The sequence below is a fragment of the Neovison vison genome, chromosome 1, assembly GCF_020171115.1.
Source record: "Neovison vison isolate M4711 chromosome 1, ASM_NN_V1, whole genome shotgun sequence".
NCBI classification, from domain to species: Eukaryota; Metazoa; Chordata; class Mammalia; order Carnivora; family Mustelidae; genus Neogale; species Neogale vison.
In genome coordinates this window covers 230739142-230767018 of record NC_058091.1, presented here as the reverse complement: position 1 = coordinate 230767018, position 27877 = coordinate 230739142, and the positions used below count along the sequence as shown (strand labels likewise).

The following is a 27877-nucleotide window of genomic DNA, read 5'->3' as shown; positions in this document are numbered from 1 at the left end:
CACTATAACGTCACAAAGGGAAAGGCATCTTTTTATAAGGGCACTAATACCATTCATGAAGGCTCTACCCTCCAAAGGCCCCACCTCCTCAAAATTTCACATTGGACATTAGGTTTCAGCATAAGGATTTGTTGGGGAGCACAAATATTCAGACCAGAGCACCTGGGCCCGAAATAAGCTTAACCCTTTAGTGAGGGCAATGGCGGCCTGTAGGGAGAAGCTAAGTGGTTCCAGTTGTGGGCTTGCTGGCTACAGAGGCAGAGGCTAAGATCTGTTGGGTCACAATATGTGTGGCTTATGAAATTCCTCAGTGCTATCCTATTCTCCTGTCAAAAGTCTTCTACAAAGTTTTATTTTAATACAACTATATTGGTTTGCTAGAGCTGCCATAATAAAGTATCATATACTGGGTGGTTTAAGCAATAGAAATTTATTTATATATTTTCTCACAATTCAGGAAGCTAGATATCTGTGACCAAGGGGTTGACAGGGTTGGTTTCTTGTGAGGCCTCTGTCCTTGGCTTGCAGATAGCCATCTTCTGTGTCCATACATGTTCTTCTCTCAGTCTATGTATTTATGTTTCCTAATCTCCTCTCCTCCTCTAAGGAAATATGCCATAGCAGACTGAGGCCCACCCATATGATCTTCTTTTAGCATAAGCACATCTTTAAATGCCCTATCTCTAAATACTCATATTCTGAGGTATTGGGAGTTAGGGCTTCCACATATGAATTTGGGGGTATGGGACACATGTCAGCCCATAACAGTCACCAATAGCACTAAGACAAATCTGTGGCTGGCTCCGTGCTGTAGGGCTAGGAAAAGGAAAAAGGATGTAGGCCATAAGATTTAATTTCACAAATAGCATGCAGTATGTTAGAAAAGAACAGGTCCTTGGAGAGTCCATCTTATCTTATGCTGTCATTTGCCAGATTAAGAAACTGAGGCCCAAGATGTGATATGACATCCCCAAACCTATATAATTGTGAGACAAAATAATAAATAATCCAAGGGTGAGGTATACTGTTAGAACTTTGTCAGAAACAACTGACTTTGCATACATATTCTTGCCTATAAAACCAAAATAAAACACACAGTCTGCCTTTGGCCAGAAATTATACTCATGGAAGAAGGCCTACTTATAGTCCTGCATATCAGTCATTTGCCTCTGGTGACTTCTTTCCTTAAGTCCTGGAGTTCCCATTTGGTATATTCCCAGCCTACATCTCTAACCCTGATGTGCTGTCTGCTGAGATACTCTCTGCCTACTCCAGGGCCAGCAGCAATTTCCCAATCTTGGCTTCCAGGTCCTAGCATGGCAGCCACACTGCTTCTTCATAGTGAGAGCTGGTGACAAAAACCACAGAACACTGAATCCAGTGCCTCTGTTATTCTGACACATCCCCACAACCTGCTTCCCAACAGAATTGGCAGCAGGGAGATAGCTTCTGTCTCACCTCTATGGCACAGATTGTGTTCACATGTGTCCAGCTGGTGAAAACTAACTTGCATCTAGAACTCCTAGATACAAAAGTCTAGGCAATACAGCCTTTAGCGTTCTGACTGTCCAATACAGAAAGGCACGTAGAACGAGGTAGAATCAATGCAGAGCAACAATCAACCACATCCAGCAGCATTATGCCTTGGGTTTTGTGGATTTTAACCAGCAGAATGAATTAGCTGAAAACCACTAGAAACACTGAGCAGAGAGGACTGTCATGCTTCTTTAGTGTGGAGCTGGACTCAGGCCAGTGGGAGACTATTTTTTAAAAAGGGTAAATGGATCAACTCTTCCAACACACATAACTTTTGCAACAAGAGCCATCATGCAATACACACCAACAAATAAATCAAGGATAAATATTTTTAAGACTTGCCCGGGCACAAAAAGTATTTGTGTCAGAGACTGACACCCTCCCCCTTTTCCAGGCATTTTCTTCTCTCCTTTTTAATACTAGGAACACCTATCATTAAACATAAATACATCAACACAGAAACATGGCCATCCAGCTAGTGAAGGAGTTGGCAAATGATGGCCCATGGGCCAAACCAGACACTGCCTCATTTTGTAAGTAACGGTTCTATTGCAACATAGCCATTCTCATTTATTTCCACATTGTCTACGTCCATTTTCACACTACACTGACAGGTAATTGTGACAGAAACCATGCAACCTTCAAAGCTGAAAACATTTTCTCCCTGGCTCTTTACAGAGAAAGCTTGTTGACTCCTGAAGTGAGGACAGTATTTTCCAGCCTCCCTTGTAGCTAGGCAAGATCATATGATTAGGTGGCAACCAAGGAGGTATGAGTGAAAGTGACCGTTATGCTTAGCCTTAAAATATCAGCTTTGTGTTCTTCCAGTACTCTTCCCTCTTCCTGTCACCTGAGCAAACTTTTTCTGTGAAAGGCCAGATACTAAATGCTTGAGACTTTGTGGGCCATGGAGTCTCTGTTACAACTACCCAGCTCTGCTCTTGGAGCACAAAAGCTGTCACAGACAATACATAAAGAAGTGAGCATGTCTGTATTCCAATAGGACTTTGTTTACCAAAGTAGGTGATAGGACAGAGTTGACCTAAGGGCAGCAAGTGGCTGAATTCTGCCTTAAGAGATGGCTAAGTAACAACAGAAAAGGAACTTGAGTTTCTGAATGACTACATGGGGAAAAACCACAACCTGGACTGTTTATTTCAAGCCTGGTTTATGAGGAAAACAAACAGTGTGACTTATTTAAGCCACTGTATATCTGAGTCCCTTTGTTTTGCAGGTTAGCTTTAACTAGTGCTTCTTAGGCTTGTGAATGACACAAACCAGGGATATACTTTGTAATATTTGCTCAACATCTTGCTCCTAACATTTACAATTCTATGTTATCTGAGCAGCTTTCTGACCTAGTGTCTGTGCAAAGCATAGCAGGGGATGAAATGATGAGAAAGATATGTTCCCTCCCCTCGCAAAGTATAATTCTTGTGTTAGGATTTGCTGGTGGGTTGTAATCATATGTAATCAGTTATGAGTCAGTTATGAATCACCAGTAGCAACTGATAACTTCACAATGAAAGTTTTGAAGTCTGTGAATGATGTGTTATGCCAGGGGTCCCCAAGGTTACCCTATGGCTTGATAATCTGCTAGGACTCACAAAACTCAGAAACTGTTATGTCCACAGTTGTATCAAAGTGAAAGGACACAGATTAAAATCAGCAAAGGAAAAGGTGCATAGAGTAAAGTCCAGGAGAAACCAGATATAAGCTGCCACATGCTCTCTCCTCATGGAGTCACATGGAGACATGCTCCATTTTCCAGCAATGATGTGTGAGAACACATGCAAAGTCTGCCCCAAGCCTTGGTATCTAGGTATGAATGGTGTTTGAAGTAGGATCACCAGTACAAGGCTACTATGAGACAAAAATTAGTGACAATCTAAACCATGGTTGTGGATGTGGAAAGAAGAGACTTACTAGAAACAGACAAAAAAAATCTGTAAGAATGAACTCTAAGAATCTGATAAATAGTGACATGCACGGAGAGAGGAATGGAAAAGAGATTAAGAGTCACACCTATTCCAGGATTTAGAGACAAGGTGGTTGGGATGATTGTGGGGCTACTATAGGAAATGGGAAAATGGAAAATTGGCACTCAAGTTTATTTGAAGAGGAGCTGGGGACAAGATAGCATCCATTAGATTTGGAAATGGTGAGTGAATACCAATAAAAGGTCCAAATAATATCCATCAGGGTATTTAAGAAATGTTTTCGGAGAGGGCTAGGGGCTTGAGAGCCCCTTGGCATCAAGTTCTGTAGAAATAAATGATGTTTTCAGGGAAGAGAATACAAAGGAAGAAGAGAAGCTGAGAAATAAGTCTGAGGATGCCATTAGTTAAGTGACAGGCAAGGAAGAAGCATGTGAAAAAATTACAGAAAAGAAGCGGAGGTGAAACAGGTTGTAAGGCAAGGCAGCACAGAGAATCCAGTGGAGCAACCTGTTCTTGAGAAGTCAAGCAGGCTACATGGGAGATAGACTGCTGAGCCTGGTTGGCAGCAAAGAAAGGCAATGCTCCATGACCTTGAGGGGGGCATTGGCCCAATTTCAAAGATGAGAGTGAGTACTGGGAAAGCAGAGAAGAGAATCTCTCTTCCCCATGCCTCTGGGAGGAGCAGGAGCTCCTGTGGATGTGGGTGGCTGGAAGGGAGGGGCCAGGTAGGATGGGACACAGGGATAGGCAACCAAAAGCAAAATGTTGACTGAGTGGGCACCCCCAAGCTTTGAAGGAAGCTTAGAAAAGCAAGTGCCCCAAAGGCCACAGATGATGATGAGCTGTTCTTTCTCATGAAGCCGGAGCAGCTATGTTGATAAGGCCCTTTAAATACTGGTGGTACTGTGAATGTCCCTTGGAGACCACAGGGAAAATGGTCCCACAATCAATTATCATCTGGGTGCTCTGCACTTCTCAGGGAATTTGGCGGGTACTTGAGTGTTGTGTTCCAGCTCAGGATCTCTTCTCTTCAGATTAAAGAGTCATTACAAGTCTGTTTATTTTAGAAAAGATTAATAGCTCCCCCTCCTCATTTCTCAAGAACAGACTTTCGTCTGTCAAGAGTGAGTCATTAAATATATCAGCTCAACTGCTCTGCCTGCAAGATTACAGATATAAAATCATCTGATTTTGACAAAAAACAGCTGTGGCTTTTCTTATTGAGTCTACAGTCACTTGTGGGTAGAGACAGATAGGAAATGTTCCACGATAGCAAGAGTGATACAAGCCCTCCACCCTATCAGCAATCTTCCCAAGACCCTCTAACTTGTCACCTTCACCAAGATGTCTCTCAGTTAATTCATGTCAAGTCAATGTAACTCAACTCTACCAACTCTCATGAGCTACTCCCATGAGTAGTGTGGAATATGCAAGATGAATAAGAAGGAATATTTATGCTCAGGAATTTTATAGTCTATATGGTGAGCTAAACAAAATCCCCTGAGAACTAAGACTGATAGTAGTTAAGTGTTGTGGTAGAGGTGTTTGAAGAAAGAGAGCCTAGAAAGGCAAGGTTAGCCCTCAGGCAAGGTCTGGAGGATGTGGTGTTGGTAGTGATCTTGAAGGACTTTGACTTGTGTGTGTGTGTGTGCACACGTGTGTGTACATGCCCATGTACACACAGGTGTTTAGGGGTTAACTAGAAGGAAAGTGAAACATTTCAGGAAAAGATACTTTAAAACACATGGAGACGCACAATTGAAGTGCATGGGTAAAATGTGGGAAAATCAGAGCTGGAGGGAGTTTTAGGCCCAGATGTTCGTAAACCTTGATGTGTGTTAGATCCACCTGGGCAATCTGTGAAAAATTCATCAGTCTGGGCCTTGCCCCTGGATTTTATACACCAGGCTCTGGGGACTTGGGGACTTTAATGATTAGCCAGGGTCACACTGCTCATTAATTAGCAGTTGAATCAGCTGGAGAGCCTGCTTTCAGGGAGAACAAGTATATATATTTTTTCTTTGAAGGGAGCTGAGGTGTAAGATTTGTGAAGAGCATTATAAGAGAAGACTAGAAAAGTAGGTTGCACTTAGGTTATGGATGAGAGGCTGAGGAAATTGTGAGATTCCTATCAGCAAACAAAGCCACTGAAAGCTTCAGAGGGAGATGTGACACTGTCAAAGTAATCAGACATGTGATCTAAGAACAAAAACTTAGGGTTCAGCCTACCGACGGGAAGTGGGATTACAACCAGTTTACAGGTTCCAAACTTCCCAAGCCAGCTAGGCCCTCCCACTCTCATCTGAAGCACATTCCTTTTAAGCCCATTAAAGCAGGGTTTTGTTTTCTGCTTACATAAATGACAAAATATCCATGAGGAAATATCAGTTCGTCAAGCATCTTCCAAAGCAGCTCATTAAACCAAAGGATGCAGTCAGTGAGAGGAACCCTAATGCTCATCTAGCTCCTGGCCCGAGGACACCACACACCGATTCTCGGCACCACGCTCTCGCGGTCGGCCTCCATGACACAAGGGGCAGCCCCACGTCTCCAAGTGAAGATAAAGGGAACAGTGTAGATGGGTCACCCCAGCACTTCACCGTGGCCAGAACAGCACATCAGGAGCCTGCTCTATAGATGTTGGGCCTCTCCACAGCTTCACAGGCAGATGGAGAGCCAAAGAATCAGAACTGTGTGGCTCCCAGGGGTCTGGGGGCTGGAGGACTGGGTCCTATTACAGGCTACTGTGCATACTGCCAACTGAGGGGGGAGGATGGGAGAGATTTGAAACCTGACCTGTCTTTAGCTCAACAGTTATTTATGCCAGATAACATGGTCCTTGGGAGGACGACTACTGTGGCCTGCGTAGCTGCCCAAGGCATATATGACCTGCTTCTTTGTACCTTCACCATTTGCAAAATGCCCCCAGCTTTTACCTCATCATTTATTCTCCTCCTTTTTGTCTTCTGCAGGGTAAAATATAGTTTTAGCTGAGGGATTAAACAAAGATGTCTTAAATGGGAACACTCCTTATAAGAGAAGACTCAAGATTATAATTAAAATGTTGGCAGAATACTAGATGCCAGAGGAGTTATCACCTTGGAACAAAGATTGTGGTAAAATAATCCAGAATGAAGAAAATCTTTTTAAAGAATTATCTACACCATGTATAAATCCATCAGCATTCTGTGTGAAAGGCAGAAGATCAGAGATGACACACCTTTCGCTTATTCTGTGTTTGAAAACAATGTTTCTCCAGAGGGATGCTATTGCTGACGTGACAGTCCTGTGTTAAGCAGAATCTCCTCACCCTGCAGGACAGCCGGCACTCCTAAATGCCTGCAGCACTCCTCAGCTGTGGTCAAGCTAAAAATGTCTTTAGAACTACTGCTCTAAGGTTTCATGGTGCATTGCAAAAATCATTTCCTCAGATCACTATAAAGATGCAAAATATTAGCAACACCATCACTCTTCAAATGATGAGCTGAGACTCCAAGTGGATTGCGGGCTTCTTCATGTGGCTAGGGAGGGTGCTGCTGGTTCTAAAGTCTAACGGGTTGACTCTAAATTCAATCCCTCTTCTAAAATACTGTGCTGCCTTTGAATGGAGGCAGAGACTCGGGCTCGATTTCGATCAACTAATAAAACATGCAACTGAATTCCTGTTGCTGTTATTTATATTTCTAGCTATTTTCTCAGGAGCACAGATCTCATTATATAGAGGACACTTAGTTCTGTGAGGTCATTGATAGAAGGGTATAGGTAGGAGCTAAGGGAATTGGGTTCATTTGCTTAACAGAGGGAAAGGATCATGGAGCTCCCAGGGATAATAAGGAAGGTTGGGAAACAGGAGAGAGAGGCACGAGGAACCTGTGAGGCCTTATTAGGTGATATGACCCATCTATGTACTCTGACCTGAGTCTTAAGCCTCCAGTACAACGCATTATTCATGAAACACTTACAGAGTGAATTTTTAAATACCTAAACTAGCAATTGCACCTGGATGAACAGAGGTTGATGCAGAGACAGCATATATGGTCCCAGAAGGCAGAGGTAGGAAGGTCCAGGAGAGTGTAAGGATTTCTGAGAATCATCAGAAATCCAGGGCCAGGATGGGTCTTTCCACAGATGTGGAACTGGTAAATTCACCCAGACTACTGACACCGTGGGAGCCTCAGGTCACTTCTGAAACATCGGCAACTCAAGTGAGGGCAGAAACACTGCTGGGTTCTAGAATAGTTTTCAGGTACTGCAGTGGGGAGAACCAATTTGTGTCAGAGATAACCCAGTTTGAAGCTTTCTCAAAGGTAATCTAAAGATTCAGTTCTTCATTTAAGATTCACACAATATTTAAGTGATGGATCATTTACTTCTCAGCCTGGTAAGGACCATGACAGCCACTTTTTGAGTATAGTTAAAGCTGGTGAATGTGGGATATGAAAGAGACTGGGAAATAAATGACGTAAGGCCATCTTCAGCTAGTGGCCTCAGAACTGTCACTTCCATAAGCAGAGAGAAGCCAACCACACCAGGTTAATAAGAACAGGATGGTTCTAGAACTCCAGATTACACGAAGAGAATAGACATAGAATCACAGAAAATAACCGAATCCCCATATGAATTGAGGACCACATGTTAAGCATAATGACCCACTAATAATTATTATAATGCCCAGTTATGATTATTATACCTTAGGATTCTCATATCAACATCCAGTTTGTTAGTGAAAATTGGGTGAAACCTGGCTTGCATTCGCACACCCCAGTCTGTCCTTATTTCATGCTGATGTGCTCTGGCTCCCTGCTTTCTTGTATTCAAGAACTTATTACTGCTTGGAAGGTGTTCCCCGTCTTTGCCTGTAATCTGATCTTTATGTGAGAAGCAGGACAGGGTGGCACCTGGAAGCCTCCCCACTGCTGCAGCCAGGAGTCTCCCTGAGATCTGCCCCCTGAGAGCTTTCTCCCAAAGGCTCCCTGCTGCATAGCCCTGCAGCCCTCTGGAGCATGCTGACCCTCTGTAGGCCAATGGGAACCTCCAAGGCTCCCGGGGGGGTCCAAAAAGTTCAGAGAGCAGAATAAAAGAAAATCCATTACTAATACTAAATTCTGCTACCTTTTTCTACCCTGATCCTTCCACAAGGGTATCTCCCAATTCCCTCTCATGATCCCAATCATCTTGTCTAACTTCTCCCACCAAGGCAGGCTCTGGCCTGACATGTTCCAGACACAATTAGTCAGTGGTTGACTCTCACTTAAACAATAATAAAAAATCAGACGGGCAGGCATTGTGTTCTTTAAAGATGAACTTGATAGGCATGAAATCTCAAAAGAAATCCTGCAGGCATGAAGCCTAGGGTCCTCAGTGGGTCTCTCCCTGATCCCTGGGCAATGCTTGCCTATCACTGCCAACACAGAATGAGGGAACATTGTACTCAGCTTGTCCCCTTTCCTCAGTGGCTCTTGATTGGCAACCTGTTCAGGATCCAGTGTTTTAGAAGGAAATGCCACAGAAAAGAAGCATAATTACTGCTCAAGAAGGAAACTCACGGGATTCCAGAATTTAAAAGGGTTCAGAAAATATCCCAGAAATTACAGTAACGTGGGGTTCAGGGACAAGTATAAGACCTCCAAGCAGCTCTAACAATTGAGAAAGGGATATTTACAGAATGCAGAGTCCTAAAATTCCCAGAAAAAAAATTCAGCCTTAAGCTAAACATCTTTATCTAAATAAACCTTTGATATCTGTAAGTGGAGCCCTTTCTGGACTTTGAAGCATAGATTTGAAAATTGCACGGCACAGCAATCCATCCAAGCCAAACCGGTCTCCTGGCAAATATGAAGTTTTTCTGGTAAATGTCAATAGCCTCCAGCCGTTCAGAAGGGTGAGAGAATGGGGAAGCTTATGCGTTCCTTTCTCCGCAGTCTTGCTACCAGGAGTTGTATTATAATGAAAAGAAGTTTTAGACAATGTTCTGACACCACTTAAGCAGACTCAAAAATAATCTTAAGCCTGATCCTTAGCTGAGAAGTCCTACCCTTTACCCTTGGGTCCTCTCCTATCCAGGCCTCCTGCTCAGCATTTCCCATAAAAAGTCTTCTCTGAATTTGAGGCAAGCATCTTCTGATGGGAGGTGTGACCCGCTTGTGCTGTGCCAGGTGCAAGGTGCTCTGTGAAGGGGAGGACTGCGGGGCCAATCCAGAGGTCTAGACCTCAAATTTGAACCATTTGTATTCATTTACATAATTCATGACACTTCTAACCAACCACCTGTTTTGAATACTACTCTTTTCACCATTTAAAAACTATTTTAAACATCCCATCTGCTAATTGGTAAGCCTTCCAGTGTAGGTTTGGCTAATTATATTTACAATGCTGAGACCATCTTAGACAATGTTGATTCGAGCTAGGATACTTCGACTGGTGATTAACCACTTCTACAGGGTAGCTCCCTAAGATAGACAGGGTACTCTAAAGACTAGCTAACTGTACTTGGAGGATAGGTTAGAGTCAACTTGTAAATACAATGACATCACAATGTTTGTATTGGAATATTTTAAAATAAAATGCCATACAGACTGTATAACACATGAGAATAGGAAAAAGGCATCAGAGGGTAGGCCAGAGTTGGAAGCAAGGGAAACAGTCTTGACTAGCTGACTTCTTTGTTTTCAAGAGCATGAATCCTGCTTCAGTAAGTGATGAGACCCATGGAAAGCACAGGTTCTTTTGGCTTGAGACAGATTTATTTGATAAGAAATAAACCTTCACTGGCCTCTTCCTAAAACTTTTTTTTTTTTTTTTAAAGATTTTATTTATTTATTTGACAGAGAGAGATTACAAGTAGGCAGAGAGGCAGGTAGAGAGAGAAGGAGGAGGAAGCAGGCTCCCCGCTGAGCAGAGAGCCCGATGCGGGACTCGATCCCAGGACCCCGAGATCATGACCTGAGCTGAAGGCAGCGGCTTAATCCACTGAGCCACCCAGGCGCAAGATCAGAATTTCACTGGCCCAGAAGTATCCAGAACAAATCAGACAACTGCATCCAGAGCTTTTAGAAATTTAGAAAGAAAATTTGAGGCAAGGATCACAGAAACATATCAGTTCTAACCAATTCTACATCTCCACTCACCATTGCTTTGGAAAAACAATTAAAAAAAAATCTCTAGTAGAAAAACATCTGAAGGCAAAAAAGCAAATTTCAAGTGTATTATCCAAATTCTACTGATAAATAGAAAATGTTACTGGTGAATCCTGGCTGAAAGGTAAAACTTTGCCAGTATTTTAAGGCCTTCACCCTAAATTATATTAAATTATAGGATGTGGAATATAAATGAGAAACACACAGAGGCAAATACATGCACGTGCGTGCACACGCGCACGCGCGCACACACACACACACACACACTTTTGTAACCTCAGTGATACTTTAATACAAGATTTAAAAGGAAAATCAGGCAATGAAATTGGTAAAATAATTTCACAATAAACCCTGCTAGTTTTGGGGATGCCTGGATGGCTCAGTTGGTTAAGCTTCTCCCTTTGACTTAGGTCATGATCCCAGGGTCCTGGGATTGAGCCCCACATCGGGCTTCCTGCTCAGTAAAGGGTGTGCTTCTCCCTCCCTCGGTGTTCCTCCTCCCCACTTGTGCTCTCTCTCTGGCATGCATGTGTTCTCTCAAATAAATAAATTTTTTAAAACCCTTGATAGTTTTGAAATTATATATTCATCAAACACCAAGTAACCTGAAATTTGAGATTAAATCTCTCCTACAGAACATGATTCAGTGACTCTTTCCCATTCTGGGAAAAAGGCAGGGTGGAAATACATACAATAAAAACAACAAAATAATATAATTATAATAGTAAACAAATAAATGCCTCAACTTTTGGAAACCTCAGCCATCCTATAAGCACTTTGTTTTGCTTGGCTTTCTTCCAGCACCTTTGATCTCCTACATGTTGTATGGCTTCTAAAAAGTGGCCGACATAAATCAAAATGCAATACAAAATGTACCAAAGGCAAGAACAGTGATTGTGTTTTTGGGTTCAGTGAGCTAAGACATTAGCAAGCTCTGGCATTAATCTACTCACTGGTATGTGGATAATTTTTTCAAGCATCAGAGCTTCTATTTTTAAAAAATTTTTGTTCAAGATTTATTTATTCATTTAAGGGAGAGAAAGTGCAGAAAAGCAGGAGGGATAGAGGGAGAGAAAGAATCCCAAGCAGACTCTGTGCAGAGCACAAACCCCAATGTGGGGCTTGATCCCACGACCTCTGAGAACAAGATCTGGGCTGAAACCAAGAGCTGGATGCTCAACCGCCCCAGCATCAGAGTTTTTAAAGGAACAAAACCTCTCTTAAGCCAGAGGGGCAAGATATGCACAGATCACATGCAGGGCCTGCCTACGGTGGGGTCTGTGTGGAGTAAACTCCATTGTCTGAACGATATGGTAGAAGGGTGTAGAAAACCCCTGCCTTTAGAATATCTCCCTCGTCACTCTGTTACGGTCGCCTGACCTTCTATCATGAAAGATTTTATGTATTGGATTTAAGATAGTGACTTTCTAGCTGCTTTAAGCTGCCAATAGTCTTCCTTCCCTTAAAATTTTATTCAGAGGTCTCATGAATAGAACAGAAAAGCTGAGATGCTGTAGCTGAAGGGGAAGACCCACTGGAGCAGGCCCACTCTCTTTCTGAGACACGTGCAGACTGCGACAGATCACCGAAGCACATTTGAGAAACTGCTCAGTTAAGACATGGCTTCCCAGCTGATGTGCACAGAAGGGTTTTAGAAGTCCAGAAATATCGATCCCTTGGAGCCCTCATGGCCCACTGTCTTTCACTTTCGTTTATCACAGTGTATGGAAAAATTTTCTCTGTGCATCAGACATGAAAACGAGTTGGGAAGAAGTAGGCTAGGGCAGTGTGCCTAACAGAGCTTGTCATACTGAATAATTACCAGTATTAACCCTTTAGTGTGAGTATTTTTTTTAAAATATTTTATTTATTTATTTGACAGAGAGAGAGAGAGAGAGATCACAAGTAGGCAGAGAGAGAGGCAGAGAGAGAGGAAGGGAAGCAGGCTCCCTGCCTAGCAGAGAGCCCGATGTGGGGCTCGATCCCAGGACCCTGGGATCATGCCCTGAGCTGAAGGCAGAGGCTTTAACCCACTGAGCCACCCAGGTGCCCCTAGTGTGAGTATTTTTTTTTTCTAATTCGTGAAGTAAAGGAAATGTATTTTCAAGGAAATCTTGATAGGGGAAATGAGGGGAATGCATGTCAAAAACCAGCACTCTCAGGAAGGAAAGTATTGAGTGGGAGGCCACAGGAGTAGGTCGGAAACAGGATTCTGGATGGCCTGGAAGTCAGAGGTACGACCCGAAGACAAGGGAAAAGGACACTGAGGAATGGGGAGGGCTCTGCAGTGAAGGCCCTGCTCTCCCACCTGGCCAGGATCAGCTCGGCTCCCAGATGTCAGCTTGCCCTATGTTGAGATCATGTACATAAACACACATTTTAATTTTGAGGGAGATTTTTCACAGTAGACGCACTCATTTGGGAGACCCATATAAGTGGCTTATTCACCTGGAGGAAGACAGACTTGAGTTTCGAAAGGGTCGATGAGTAACTTCCAGTGGAGGCCCTTCACAGAAGAAGACAGGCCCTGACAACCTCTGACTGAAGAAACAAAACTGCTTCCCACCTCCTCCCTCCCCAGCATCCTGTCCTCTTCCTCTGTTTCTCAACTTCTTTTCCCATCGTTGTGACTCACAAGTGTCAGCCACTGTAGCGACTCCCCATTTCCCAGCCCTCAGAGATCTCATTGTGAGCCGTTTCTTCTCATCCCCATCCACTTAATTTTGGGCACTGATCCAGACACGATCCCCTTTTCCAAAGGCACCCCCTGAGGTGCAGCTTCCTGGCAGGCACCTTCCACAGGCAAAAATGATTTGCCTCTGAGGACTGATGCGCCAGACGGACAATCTGAGGTTTATGGTTTTCCAGCAAGGGGTTTCACAAAGCCTTGCCAATTCCCCTTTTGCCATTGGCCAATTCCCTTTCACTGGCTCTCCCTGCTGTCATCTGCTTTGTCAGCCAAATCCCTTTTCATTTTTCTCAGCTTCATCTTGGACTCAGGCCTAGGAAGGCCTGTCAAGAAGATTCCTGACATATGAAGTTTTAGGACTCTTCCACTACCATCCCAAGAGGCACCATTTGTTTTTCACCTCCACATGTTTCAGAAGAGTGCATTCTCATGTCTTACGTAGAGCATGTTTCACAGAAACACCAAATGAATAATGGCACACGTATTATTTTCAGATGAGAATTGAAATAAAAAAGTAACAAAACGATAGAAAGAGAACCCTCAAAAAAATTTGGGGGAAGAGAGAAACAAGTGGAGAAATACTAAAATAGAGAAATTCCTTGTACAAATCTGAAAATCTTTAGGGTGAATGAAAAATTACATCAGAAAGGGTGATGTTGTTTTAGATTCAGGATGCCTTGATGCTTGTTTGTATCCACTCGTCATCCAAGCCCTTCTTCTGAATGCTCTGGGCCTGTCCCAAACTCACTTGCCCTTTTCTCACCAAAGTGCTCGTTATTTCTCAGCACAATCTCTCCGTGTTAGCGAAGTACCCGCTCGCCGTTGCTCACACACTACTTGCTATATCCCTCCGAGATGCCTGCCAAACGCAGTTCTCTTCCCAGGCAATACGCCTGGCACTGATTTGGTCTTTGTTTGTTTAATTGAACATTTGTTGAGGCTTCCTAGGTGGCAAGCATGTCACATGCATTATCTCCTTTAATTTTCACAACAACCGTATGAGATAGGCATCGTTACTGCCCCCATTTGAAAAAAAGAACACATGAGGAAACCAGTTGAAGAACTTTAAGCCACTGGCCCAAGGACTATTACTGAGTGACAGGAGCAGCATTCTAACTCAGGTATGTCTGACCTTGAAGCCCAAGCTCTGAGCCACGGCACTCTCATCATCAGTTAGGGGATAGAAATGATGGCCACCCAGTTGGCCTTGGAAAATACAATTCTCAAGCCCACTGCTGTTCTGATCAACGGGAAAACCAATCTCTTTTCTTAGCTTCATCCTGCCGGCAGAAACCAATACCTTTCCAGCTGCTTCTATGGAAGCTGGAGGCAGCTGAAGCCAAGGAGGTCTGCAGAGAGTCTCTCCTAGCATGACCAAGAAGACTTCCTGGTGGTGGCATGGCTGGGCTCTGCCTCCCATCCCCCACGATTCAGAGCCTTCTCCAGGGATCAGCTGCAACAGTTCTTGAGGAGGGAAAGAGGATAAACCCTCACCCACTGCCCTCTGGCACTATTCTCAGTCGAGAGGTTTCCACACCAACCCTGGCCTAACTTGCAGTGAAACTGGCTTCGATTCATTCACAGTCACATCCCAGGCTCCAGTCTGCCCTGTGGAGAACAGGTTCCTCTGCTATTCTCCTTTCAACCAGCTGGCTCGTCGCAGGACCCAGCCCCTCCCTCTTGTCTCATTCTTCTCTCAAAGCAGTTTTGTTTCAGGGACTTCCCTGCCTTTCTTGTTTGTGGGCGGTGACGATGGTCACCCACTAACCCTTAGTTCACCTCAAGAAATTTCAGTCACTTTGAATCACAGGGAAAGGGACTGGGGGTTTAGTTCCTTCCCTCACAGAAGATCCCTGAAGTTCTCAGACAAATTTGCTCCCACCACTCTCACAGGAGTTCAAGGACTTTTTAATAGTTTTCTGTGTTTTGTTTTTGTTTTTTAAGTCAAGCTTCACCTCACCCTGCTACAGTCAAAACTCAACTCTCAGGGGAAACTACTTCAATGTTCCTTTGCTTCTGCCACTTAGCTCTTTGATTAATTTTGGCCCCACAAGCAACTTGAAGTTTGTAAGCCCCTCCAAGGCTGTTAGTACTCCTCAGAGCCCAATAACTGGGGTTCACTGACTAGGGCCATGGAGCAGTCTCTCTGTTCTTTTTGTCCCTTTTCCTTTTCTTAACAGTATCGGGAGCAAGGATGAGTCTATTATTGGCAAGGCTGTTTGGACTCTTCAAAGGAGAGATGTCAAAGGCAAGATCCTGTGGGGGTTGTAATTATTATATTCTCAACCATCCTATACCAGACCTCTCATATGTAATATTATAATGAGCTGATATTTCCAACTATTTTATCTTCATCTGTGTCCCCAAGGGACATAGGGAGCACAGACTGAAGACTCTGGATGAGCCTGGGAAGATTCAGGGGCTTTAAAAGGGGCAGATTAGCAGAGTATTTGGGAGAGATTCTCTTCCCTCTCCACTCTTTTTTCATCTGATCCCAGTTGGCCTCAGAAGGCCAGCCAGCTCCCAGCCTCCTGGCCCAGCTGCTGCCCCTGCCTGGGGAAGTAGGGGAAGTGGGGGCACTGTATGGGGGAGGAGTATATACTACTTCTCTCTAACCTCTGCATTCATCCTGCTTGGTTACCATATCCACCACAGTGGGTTTTGCATTGTCAAGAGTAGAATGTATGATGATGTTCTTACCCTGTTGGATATATAATATTTCAAAAACAATGAACTGTTAGGAGGAAGCACAGATAAAAAAAGTTATTTATTTCTTAACTAACTTCTGCTGCCAGGCACTTTACATACAGGGTCTTATTTAATCCTCTCAAAAACACTGCAAAGGAGATTTTATTCCATTTCTCTATTAAGGAAATTAAGGATGAGCAAGGATCTCTGACATGGGCGATAGCAAATTTTTCTAGAAATGTATCCTAAGGCAACAGAAATAAAAGCAAAATCATTGAGGCTACATCAAAATGAAAAGTTTCTGCACAGCAAAGGAAACAACAAAACTAAAAGGCAATCTACTGAATGGAGAAGATATTTGTAAATGGCATATCCAATAAAGGATTAGTCCCCAAGATATATAAAGAATTGATAAAACTCAACACCCAAAAAACAAATAGTCCAATTAAAAAATGGGCAGGAGACATAAACAGACATTTCTCCAGAGAAGACATCCAGATGGCAAATAGACACATGAAAGATGCTCAACATCACTCATCATCAGGGAAATGCCAATCAAAATCCCATTGAGATATCACCTCACACCTGTCAGAATGGCTAGAATCAACAACACAGAAACAACAATTGTTGGCAAGAATGTGGAGAAAAAGGAATCCTTGTGCACTGTTGGTGGGAATGCAAACTGGTGCAGCCACTCTGGAAAACAGTATGGAGATTCCTCAAAAAGTTAAAATAGAACTATCCTATGATCTAGGAACTGCATCAATGAGTATTTACCCAAAGAACACAAAAACACTAATTCCAAAGGATACATCCATCCCTATGCATATAGCAGCATCATTTACAATAGCCAAATTACAGAAGCAGCCCTTGTGTCTAAAGATAGATGAATGGATAAGGAAAATAAGATACACACACAGACACACACACACACACACACACAGGAATATTATTCAGCCGTAAAAAGAATGAAATCTTGTCATTTCCAATGGCATGGGTGGAGGTACAGAGTATAATGCTAAGCGAAATAAGTCAGTCAGAGAAACATAAATACCATACAATGTCATTCATATGTGGAATTTAAGAAACAAAACAAAGCAGCAAAGGAAAAAAAAAAAGAGAGATAAACAGATTCTTGAGTCTTTCTTAAGAAACAGACTCTGAACTATAGAGAACAAAGTGTTTCATTACCAGAAGGGAGACGGGTGGGGAAATGGGTAAAATAGGTGATGGGGATAAAGGAGGGCCCTTGTCATGGTGAGCACTGGGTGGTGTATGGAACTGCTCAGTCACTATATTGTACATCTGAAACTATTGTAACACTGTTATGTTAACTATGCTGGAATTAAAATTAAGATTAAAAAAAAATTTTTTTGAAGAAATTTTGTAAAAAGGGTGAATAAAGATCACCTAGTAAATACCTTAGCTAGCAAATAGAGAGCAGGAATTTGAATCTGAAGCCCCATGATCTTCCCACTGCTTGAATCTCCCTAGTAGGTGGTGGCCTCTGACTTGAGCTATAGCTTTCCCTTGGAGGAGCAGACCAAGGCAAATCAGCAGACTTCTCTATTTGATTATTCTTTTTCAATCACAAAATATAAAAGAAGATATATACTGTATGGTGACTAACATAACATATTAAAAATGATAATAAATAAATTTTAAAAAAGAAGATAAACCAAAGTATTATATATAATACTACAATATCACTTGAATGGATGACTAATTTTAAAACAAAACGAAACACTTCCCAATGTCATTAAATCCACTCAGTTTCTCTATGTATGGTAACATCTTACATTTTAATAATAAATCCTGAACTTCCAACTCACTTTCAGATTTTCAGTTTGGAAACTCCTCCGGTCTCTCTTCACCACTAGAATGTTCTGCAGCTTTGGTGTCACCGTCACACTGTCAGCATCTCTATAGGAGTTCTTCTAAGGTGGTTAAAGGCAAGACTCTTGCGGGCTCCAAGCCAGACTCTGCACCTATTGAGGGAAAACACCCAATTGAAATATTGTCAGGATTAAATGAGCTACTGTTCAAAGTATTTAGATAGAAAGATCTCAGTTAATTGTAATTATTATTATTAAGGTTTTCAACTGTCCTAGAAAATGAGATGCATCTGTGACTGTCTTTTAGTATTGCTGTTCAGCTGGCAGAAGACAACCCTGCTTCATCCACTCGAGGGGCTAGGTGGAACTGGGGGGACAGGTGCACAGTCCTGTTTGGGGGCGGAGGACAGAATAGTGTGGACAACTGGGTACCACTTGGCACTGCAACGAGATAGGACTCAAAGGAGAGGGAGAGTCTTTTGATCCATCTCTGTCTTTTATAATCAAAGTTATCACCTTGTTATAATAAAAAAAGGATCAAAATATACCTTTTTGGTATATTTTGGAGAGGAGAAACATTTCTAATTTTAGCAGCATGGAAAGAAAGAAAGAAAATTGCATCTTATATTGGGAAAAACAAAAATACTAGTAGTATTTATTTCTGGATAGTAAGACTACTATAAATAGTTTTATTTAGTTTTGGGGGTACTTCTCCAAGATTTCCAAAATTTTTGATGAGTATATTTTACTTGCACAATGAAAAAGATAATAAAGTTATGGGCATTATAGAAATTGATACCCAACTTTCCTTCCAGCTTGTCTATTCTCTGTCAACATTTATTTTTATAATAGCACTTAGGTTCCCCCATCATTTTCTTTTATACACTAATAAGACACCAGACTTAATGCTTGTCTTGGTTAAGCCTAATTTCAGGAGCAAAAACATCATTCTTTACCTCTATTCTGATGTGCTTCTGGCTGAGATTAACATGGGAGAAACTGGTCAAATTTAGGAAAGGCAAGAGAGTTTATTATAAATAAAACCCAAGAGAAGCACAGTAGTACTCAGCTCTAGTCCAGGAAACCTAACATTACTTGTTTGGGTTGAACCAACACCAGTGAATCAATCTATTATCATTTCACTTTGTAACATTTTGCTCAAACACTTAGTCCTTTCTAAAAAGCACTGCATTCTCTTAAATGTCACTATCTAATATTTTAAGGACTTGTCAGCCTGCAGAACTCTTCTAAATCCTAGGAAGAGACACTGAAGTTTTAGATCAAATAATGAATTCAAAAAGACATGATTCCTTCTCATTGCATTTAGGGTTTTTTTCCTACACAAAATTAATTAATTAAGGCCGCTCCGGCTTGGTATGTGACACTTTTTTTTTTTTTTAAAGATTTTATTTATTTATTTGACACAGAGAGAGATACAGCCAGAGAGCACAAGCGGAATAATGGCAGAGGGAGAGAGAGAAGCAGGCTCACCACTGAGCGGGGAGCCCAACAGGAGGCTCGATCCCAGAACCCTGACATCATGACCCGAGCCGAAGGCAGATGCTTTACCAACTGAGCCACTCAGGTGCCCCCACAAAATTTAGAATGTTCCTTTTTAGAAAACATACCCAGAAATACTTAGAATTAGAGACTGATTAAAAAATGCTTCTTCAGGGCGCCTGGGTGGCTCAGTGGGTTGGGCCGCTGCCTTCGGCTCAGGTCATGATCTCAGGGTCCTGGGATCGAGTCCCGCATCGGGCTCTCTGCTTGGCAGGGAGCCTGCTTCCTCCTCTCTCTCTCTGCCTGCCTCTCTGCCTTCTTGTGATCTCTCTCTGTCAAATAAATAAATAAAATCTTAAAAAAATAATAAAAATAATAAAAATAAAAAATAAAAAATGCTTCTTCAGAGGAGCAAGTCCATTATTTACCCAAATCATTGTTGAATGATAAACAGGTGAGGTGAGAGAACTTACCATTAGTCATAGTGCCACCTAAGGAATAATTATACTTAATATTTCTGCCGTATAGACACTTGCTAAGCACTTTACACGTTATTAAATCATTTGGTCCTTGCAACAACCCTGTGAGAAAAGACGTTTTTACCTTCATATTACAGGGGAAGAAAAGACCCAGAGAGATTAAGGAAATTGTTCAATGTCACATAATCATCAAGTGGTAGAACTAGTATTTGAACCTTAGGCAGGCTGGCTCTACAGTCTGTGTTCTTAACTAGTAGATTATGTTGCCTTGACTTGATTGTCAGAGATGGAAAAGGGGAGCATCTGGATTACTGGACAATGCCAGGGCTCTGCCCTCCAGGAGCATTACCACGAGTGCCATCACCAGCGACTGCCTTAAATACTGTATACATGTCCATGTCCCAATCACCAAACTATGAATGGTACCTTGTTTGGAAAAAGGGTCTTTGTAAATGGAATTAAATGAGGGATTTTGAGATGAGGAGATACCCCTGGATTAGAGAGTAGGCTCTACATTCAATAACAAGTGGAAGATTTAAGACAGAAGAGAACTCACAGAGAAGGGGAAGAGGGAACGTGACCACCAGGCAGAGACTGGAGTGAAGTGGTCTCCACTAAAAAAACAATGACCACCACTGGAAGCTGGAAGAAGCAGAGAGCAGACTGCCCCCAAAGCTCCCCAGGGGAAGAGAAGTCCTGCTGGGTCTCTCAGCCTTCCGGCCTCCAGAGCTGGGAGAGAATGTTTGTTATTTTAAGCCACTCATTTTGTGGCAATTTATTACTGCAGCCTCAAGAAACTAATACAAATATATAGTGCTTTCCAGCTTTCGAAGGGCTTTAGTACATGTGATCTCACATGATCCACCACACCCCTCCCCTCATAACAGTTCAGTTTGGTGAGCCAGCTCCACCACAAAATGACTGTGAGACCTTGTGCAAGTCGCCAGCTGCTCTGTTCTCTAGCCCTTTATTTGTAAAATGGGGCTAACAACAACGACTGTCCTGCACCCCTCACAAGGTGTCAGAGGATCAAAGGGAAAGAACTCGCGTGAACATAATTTCTGTACTGAAAATTTGTCTTTGACCAGGAGCTGTTTTTACTTAAGAAGTCTTCGGGTGATGGCTCAATCACAGTGCCTGGTAAGGATGTGGGTGCTCTCGACACGCTCCTGCCACCTCCTTCTCCAGGACCATCTGCAGTCTGAATCCTCTCAAGGCTGGGAGTAGAGAGACTGGGAATCACCGGGAAACTAGGTCAGGGCCAGAAATTTAACAAGACGGAGCTCTGCTGTGAGTCTGGTCATTGCGTGAACTGAAGATTCGTGTCATAAGGCTGGCTTCTCAAGAAACATCTGCTGGAAGAAGAGAAAGGCAGCGAAACTTGTTCCCCAAAAGCCCTTGTGCCCTGCATGATCAGAAGCCAGGGACCACCCCAGAAGGTGTGAGTGAAAGTTCATTTTCCTGCTGACCTTTCGTTCCTGAGCCTTTGGTGATGATGGCTCTGAAAGGTGGTAATTAGTGCCAATCGAGGTGATGTTTTTGTGAAGCTGACACCTCTCTAATAGGAAATGGACTGTGGCCAGTGGGCCAGCCACTCAAGCAGGGCACAAAATAGCTACATAATCAGCACTTGGCCAAACCCTGAACAATTAGTGTCTTCCTCCAACCATGCTCTAGTGCACAATGGAGACCCTTGCAAGGATGGAAAAATGGGAACTACAGGGTTGAATGGCACCCTAAGCCTTGGAATAGAATATAAACAATGACAAGGAAGAAGAAACACAATGGGAGCTAGAATAGGAATGTAGGCAGGGCAACTCGGGGTGCTTGTCTGGGAACAGAATAAGCCTACGAGGAAGAGAAGAGCATGTATTAAGTCAAAGACACTACTCTAAATTCAGTGCAAGCAAGTTCCTGATTTTTAATGAATTATGTCACTTGCATTCTGTCAAACTTCTTGTCTCTTGTTCTTTTTTAAAAAAATATTTTATTTATTTATTTGACACACAGAGAGAGAGAGAGAGAGAGATCACAAGCAGGCAGAGAGGGAGAGGGGGAAGCAGGCTCCCTGCTGAGCAGAGAGCCTGATGTGGGGCTCGATCCCAGGACCATGAGATCATGGCCTGAGCCAAAGGCAGAGGCTTAACACACTGAGCCACCCAGGTGCCCTTGTCTCTTGTTCTTAATAGTACTTGCCACCAGCATTTTATATACACATATATGAAATATTAGTGTTTCATATGTATTCTCTCTCTATATATATGTAGATAAATGATTTTTGTTTTCCTTTTCGCTCTCCCACTAAATTGTTAGCTCAAAGAGGTAGGGACATATTATATACTTTGTTTCCTGCAAAAAAACCAGATACTTCACCTCGCCTGCAGATCTTCTGAGATTCAGTTAGTCAGGAATTAGGGCGGGAGAGGGGTTGGCATTGGCAGTTTTTCAAAGTTCCTCCCATGATTCTAATGTGCAGCCTGGGTGGGGACTGTTTATCCATCCTTTTAAGAAGGAAGGAACCGAAGCCTGGAAAGGTCATGTGCCTTGTCCGAGGTTTTCTACATGCTATTAGCAGTGGAAATGAGGACTCAGTGGAGCCCTGTCTCCTTACACATTTGAATGTCCCTTCGCTTAACTTGGAGAAGGTTTGTGAAAGAGTAGAGAAAGATTCATTTTTCTGCAGTCCTGTAGAAGAACTAACTTGTACCTGTTTGCTTAGGATTTCTCTGGTTTTAGCACTTTAAGAAAGGAGAAATAATGCTTCATACACAGTTGTGAAGGTTAAATTAGCTAATATTTGTAAAGCACTTAGCACAAAGCCTGGCAAGTTGTAAGAGATCAATTGCTGTTGGCTTTTAAACTGTTACAGGAGTCTTTGGAAACAAAGCAACCAAGGTAGAAACACTCTTCCTTCCTTTCTTTCCTCCTTCCTCTTCTTTGCTTTGTTCTTTTTTCTTAGTACAGGTGTAAAGAATGGATATATTTCAGGAGGTCTAGCAATTGCTAGAGCAATAAAACACTTCTTCTTTTTTAACCAACACTCATTACTGTCAACTTTAAATGCCACCCAGACATCCCTAGGTAGTATAATTTCACCCTGCCGAGTGAAAGCATTTCAAGGTGCTCAATCATTAAACAGCTACTTAAAACAACTCTTTGAGGGTTTCTCCTTCCCTTGTGCATCCGTGCTTGTTACTCTGTCAAAGTGCCTATTTCCTGGAATCAGGCTTCGGCCGACTGCCTAGATGTTGGTATGCTGGACTGATTATTTTTCTAAGGCAGCACTGGAGTTCTTGGGATACCAATTGAATCTGATCCATATGGTAGCCCTGAGAATCACAAAATGATAATTATGTGGAACTCGGTCTCCTGGTATTTACTTGTTTGCTTGTTGTTTATTTTCCTCATAGACCAACCAAAAGATGAATGTGGGGGCAACTCCAAACTGGAGGGTTCATTTAGTCTTATCTCACTAGCACTGGCTGTCTTTGCATCTTTAGCAAATCCATATTACAAATGATGGTTCATTTGTAGGACCATGAAATAAGCAGAAATGCAGAATATTAGAAAATTTTTGAGAATAGGACTTTGAGGATTACCTCATGCAACTCCCTTGAGAATACTGTTCACTTAATATTTTGTTAATGCAACACTTTGCAATCTACCAAGAAACCCCTCTGGTATTATCATTGCCCATCAAATGGTGACAAGAAGATTTAAGGAAGCTGCAGATGTTGATATGGTAGAGCAATGGGTAGGTGTAGGAGGGGGGAATAAATCTTGTGTGGTGACAAGTCGAGGAGCAAATCAGCAAGGAAGGGACTGTCTAGGTTGATTGGCAATCAATAAAAGCCATAAAAAATAACTATTTTTATACATAACAGGGATGAATATCAAAATAATTACGTTGAAATAAAGAAGGCAGTCAAAAAGAGTACATACTGCATTCCATTTACATATAGTTCTAGAAAGTAAAAACTAATATTTCGTGATAAAAAGCAGATGAGTAGTTGCCTGTGACTATACCACCACCATTCATCTGCTTACTCCAGTGAGTAACCTGGCATCACCCTTGAACCCCGACCAGTCAACTCATCACAGGTCTTACAGATTCTTTAGATGTTTACAATCACCCTCTTTTTGCGATTCTCATGGTCACTCTCTTAGGTCAAATCTTCGAATGCCTTACCTCTTTTTAGTAGTCTCCAGCTGATCTCCTTTCCTCTATTTCCTTCCTCTTCTAATCTATCCTTCATAGTCTTTCCAGAGTAACTATTAAATGTTTTTTCTATTTTTTAATATTAAAAAATTAAAAACATTTAAAAAATAATTTTAACATGTGGAATTATAAACATCTATGAGTCTATCACTGAGAATTAAGAACTATTCAAATTTTGGAATTTCTACTTGGTATATTTAAAAAAAAAAGACCTACGATGAAATAATCTTTGTTCTTCTCCCTATCTTCTACTCCACTGATGCTTTCCCATTTCTAACACTATCATATATCTGCATGTAGCTATTCAACATGCGCTTTTATACTTCTACTAAATATCTGTGTTCTCGTGTCAAAAATTAAATAAATGGTACCTGTAACTTGGTTTATTAAGTCCTTCAAGATCTACATGTTTTGATATGAAGAGGAAATGGGCTCTAGGCTCCATTATTGCTATATATATATACAGACAGATCACAATTTATCCATTATCTTTTGGGGGGGCATTTATGTTGCTTCCCATTTTTTGGTATTAACAGCAACTCCTAACAAATGTTATTGCATATGTCCCTGTAGTGGGATGAACGATATCCCCAAGTATTTGCTCATGTCCTAATCCCTTGATTCTGTCTACATTACCTTATAAAGATGTGATTAAGTTAAAGCTAAAGATGTGATTAAGTTAAAGATTTGAGAGGAAGCTCTTCTGGATTTTGCAGGGGGGCTCTAAATTCAATTACATGGATCTCTGTAACAGAGAGGCAGAAGGAAATTTAAGAGCACACAGAGAGGTAAGGGCAATGTGAAGACAGAGCACACACACACACACACACACACACACACACAGCCACAAGCGCTAAGGAACAGCAGCAGCCACCAGAACCTGGAAGAGACAAGGAATGAATTCTCTCCGTGCTTCTGAAGGGAACACAATGCTGCCTCCACCTGGATTTCCAACTCCTGGCCTCCAGAACCATGAGAGAATAGATTTCTGTTGTTTTAAGCCATTAAGTTTGTGGTAATTTGTTATGCTGTCACAGAGAACTAACACATTGTATATTATACTATGTATAATCATTTTCTAGGATTTACATTTAGGAGTCACAGGGTTTGTTACATATTTTATTTTATTTAGGAATTTAGAGAGCATTCTAAATTATATTCTCCACAGCAGCATATGATGTTATTCCATTTCCTACAACCTTAGCAGCTGCTGGTATTGTTGGAGTGTAAAAGCTTTGTCAACCCAAAAAGTATGAGAGTATTTCATTATTATTTTATTTGCACTTCTCTGATTACTTGTGAGGTTGAGAAAATGTTTGTATGATTCTTGGTCACTTGGATTTCCACCTCAGTGGGTTCCTGTTCATAATCTCCATGCATGTTCATTGGGTTGTTTATATTTTTCTTATTACTTCAGCAGGTCTTCACATTTCTGAATACTAATCCTCAGTCTGTTATCCATGGTTCAAATATTTTCCACAAGTCTTTGGATCTTTTTTTTTTTTTAAAGACTTTATTTATTTATTTGACAGAAATCACAAGTAGGCAGAGAGGCAGGCAGAGAGAGGTAGAAGCAGGCTCCCTGCTGAACAGAGAGCCCAATGCTGGGATCGATCCCAGGATCCTGAGATCATGACCTGAGCCGAAGGCAGAGGCTTAACCCTATGAGCCACCCAGGCACCCCAAGTCTTTGGATCTCTTAACCATAACATATTTTGAAAGAAAGGAGCTTTAAATTTGAAGACTTATCAGATTTGTTCTTTATGAGTCATACTTTCTGTGTCTGGCCTAGGAAATCTATCTCTACTTTCATGTCAAGATTCTCCTATAGATTTTTTTTTTTTTACAATTGTCTTAAAGTTCTGTTTTTCACATTTGATTTTCAATCTAATAGGAATCCTTTTTTTGAGAATAGTTTAAGTTGGAATATAACTTCACTTTTTTCTTAATGAAAATCACTTGTACCATTTTCCCACTGGTTTGTAATACTACCTCAATCACATACAAATCACATAACCTGTCATTTCTGGGTCTCTAGTTTCGCAGTCTACAGACCTGTATTCCCATGTCAGTGACAGTGTCACTGTTGGATTCCTAAAGGCTCAGGAAGGAACTGCAAATGACCACCAGAATACAGATGCACCTGCCTAAATTCAGAGACCACAGTGGGGAGGTCAGATCTCAAGAAACCATGGAAAGGTCCCATGGAGAGAGTTAGTTTTAACTATCTGCTGAACCCCAAAGTGCAATGTTACCTGGTAGGCTAAGAATTGTCTTCTTCTTTCACTTCTCTTTCACACACCCTTTCCAATCTTGGCTGGACCAGAAAGAATAGCTAGTAAATGGGGAGCAAGTGGGAAGGCAGAGAGACATATTGCCAGGGACAGGCAACAACTAACCAGGTCTGAGCATGGTGAGTGGGGAGAAATCCCACCTCTCAATGAATCTTAAAACACTTGTACTGCACTGGACATTCTAGAAATATGCAGGCAATGAAAAGATGATTTCAGCCCTTTTGCCCCTTGTAAGCAGGTGAAAATTATCCCACTAAATAAATCTGGAAGGGTCATTGGTAGGGAAGAATAAAGTTGCCTCCGATTACCCCCCGCCCCTGAGTCATGCAGTCAGTACCTTAGCACCTTACATGTTATCCCCATCTCCATCGACTCCTTAAATCTCTCTTCATTCACTTGTACAGTCACTTACAGTTCCTCAAACCAATCCACTGGTTAATGGCTCCAGAATTTTGCACATGCTGGTCTTCCAGTCTGTAATGTCCATCCGTCCTTCCTTCCTTCCTCTTTTCTACCTGGCTAATTCCTAATTATCTTTCAGAACATCTCTCAAACCCCACCTTCTCTGAGACACATTCCTCTTTCTCCTTCCATATTTAGATGCATACTCCTATATAATAAACCTATTTACATTATTATAATTGTTGATATTATGATATATTATTGATTTCCCCCACCACCAAATATGTCTTATCATATGCTTGGTGCTTAGCATAATGTCTCCAATATGGTAGGCATTCAGTAAAAAACTGCCAGTGGCAGATGGTGGGGTAAAGAATAGATTAAGAGCCAACAGCCAGGAATAACAGGGAGGACATTCGGAGGAGAGGAGAAGGGAGTTGGGGGAAATAGGAGGGGGGAGATGAACCATGAGAGACTATGGACTCTGAGAAACAAACTGAGGATATTGGAGGGGAGGGTGGCGGGGTGGGGGGTTGGGTGAGCCTGGTGGTGGGAATTAAGGAGGGCACGTATTGCATGGAGCACTAGGTGTGGTGCATAAACAATGAATTTTGGAACACTGAAATAAAATAAAATTAAATTAAATTTAAAAAAATAAAAGAGCCAGCAGCCAGGATTCCTTTGAGAAATCTCCGTTTCTGGAGGAGAGTGAAAGACCTCTGGAAGGTATACAGCAACCAGGAATCAAGAGAAATGACACCGGTAGCAGCTAACAGCAGAAGGTAGAGCTACTCATAGACAACCTGGGCACAGCATGCTCAGAAGGATCATCTTTGAAATCCTTATTTCCCACAATAAGGACCTCAAAAATTACCTTTCCTAGAGAGAGGCTCAAGTGAACATAATTAAATGAAAAGAATTTTTAAATAAATGTGTAGGATGTGTCGGGCACTGTGCTTGGCATGCTAATTCACTCAGGAATTCTGAGAGTTCTGAAGAAAGCAACAAGCATTTCTGATAGAAATTCTACACGAGGAAATCCCTTAGCCTAGAATATGCAAAGGCAGACAAAAAAAAAAAAAGATGTGAAAATCTGCACATACACACACACACTCAAAAGTTTGTATGAGCATTTCATCACTGCCTCTCATAAGCGCTA

General features: G+C 41.9%; 1 protein-coding gene across 7 annotated transcripts in view; it reads right to left on the bottom strand.

Moving 5' to 3' along the window:
• Positions 1–27877, bottom strand: part of ANKRD55 (ankyrin repeat domain 55) — a 537753-nt gene that overhangs the window by 139247 nt on the left and 370629 nt on the right. For all 7 annotated transcript variants that reach the window (XM_044224520.1, XM_044224570.1, XM_044224580.1 and 4 more), the window contains one exon: positions 17822–17977. The gene's annotated coding sequence lies outside the window, so the exon portion shown is untranslated. The remainder of the gene's footprint in view (positions 1–17821; positions 17978–27877) is intronic.